Here is a 1,683-nt window from a genome sequence, read left to right on the forward strand (position 1 = left end):
GAAAAACACCAAAACGAAGGGTGGCATATACACGTCGCAATAAAGAAGTGAACTGGGTTTATGGGTTTAAACTGACTACGATAAAGTCATGGCTACTTCAACCAAAAAAAGGGCGACCCCCTATTCAAATCAAAAGAAGTACCTCACCTCACTTACGAAGAAGTTGTTGGAGCTGGGCTCCGAACTATGAGAGTTTGCCTCCGGATCCCGAGTAGCCCCACTTACATAATGCAAAGGAGAGGGCTCGACCCCCCACAGAACCCAACCTTTGAAAGTAGGGCCTGAAAGAAATCAACTTCGGGAGAAGGGGTGCTCTCCTATCTTTTGATTAGGAAAGCGGCACATACCAGGGGGTAGCGACTATTTATGTGAAAACTTTCTCTTTTATTGGCGCCCGATAGGTAGGCTATTAGATTGAGTCGAAAGCCTACCAAGGCATAAAGGTTCCGATTCGAGCGAGAGCCCAAACGAGTGAGGCGAGAAGATCTTGATCGAAAGCTCCACTATTTTGAATAGTGAGAAAGAATGAAATTCGATCAAATCGATCACGGATGTTTTTTTCTCATCGTGTAGCCGGAGAATTCGAATACCACTACATCCTTCCATTCCTCCGGAAAGATGATCTACAAGTTCGCTGCCTCGATGGAGGTGAATTGGATTGGGCGTAAGTGGTTAAGATCCCCTATGAAATATAAAAGATCATTCATACATAACATACTCCAAGAGAACCCACTTAAAATCTTTACTGAACTATGACCGTCCATCATATTAGCAAATGGAATATGACCTAGGAACTTAGAGAATACCGAACTTGGATAATAGGTAGAAGAATGATTGGCTAGATCATTTGCTTCACTGCGGAAGAACCCCTTTCTACTCTACGTTCCCAATAAAAAGCCGTCATCCTTCTGTCGCCTGTTAGCCATACCAGACTGCTCGTGATCGCTTAGAGCCCCCCTTCCATCAATAGGTACTCCTAAGCCATCGACCACACACCCTAGCATAGCCTTTCCCGCAGGAACATCCACAAAAGATCCAAAGCAGTGCTTGACAAGATCTCTTCTTTAATAGCAGATTACCACTACGTGTTTTAATTTAGGGTCTTCTTTGTCTTTTGTAGTGAGATCTACTCCGATGCCTCCGGAGATAGACTCCTATCTATGATAACTATCTTTGTTTGGTTTATTTATTATGTTTGCATGTATGGCAAAAACCCTAGTTGAAAATGTTGACTACTTATGCTAATATAATAATAAAGACTTATCCGTATAAATGTGCTGAAAATGTAGTTCTTTCCTATTTTTTCTTTCTATAGTGGAGATAGTCGCACGTAATGATATACATCCGCTGGGACATTTGTATTTCGCTGTATTTCAAAATGATGAAATACAGCCGCTGGTGTATTTACGCGTATTTAAAAAAATTGAAATACAACCGAATCCAAAGAAAACGATGTATTCTGGGAGACTTCTGTATTTTTGAAAAATTATTGTCGAGTTTTTTTGAATTCAAAAGTTTGGAATGGAGTAATTTGAGAGAGAGACGTGAGTCGTTATGGAACTTGTAGTTATGAGTGATATATGGTTGATTTAATTTGACTTACCATTTAAAATGAAAGAAGAGAATCTGTTCCATAAATACAGCCTATTTTTACTCTGCCGGATTTTGTATTTTCGTGTATTT

This window comes from Lycium ferocissimum, chromosome 11, assembly GCF_029784015.1.
Source record: "Lycium ferocissimum isolate CSIRO_LF1 chromosome 11, AGI_CSIRO_Lferr_CH_V1, whole genome shotgun sequence".
NCBI lineage: Eukaryota > Viridiplantae > Streptophyta > Magnoliopsida > Solanales > Solanaceae > Lycium > Lycium ferocissimum.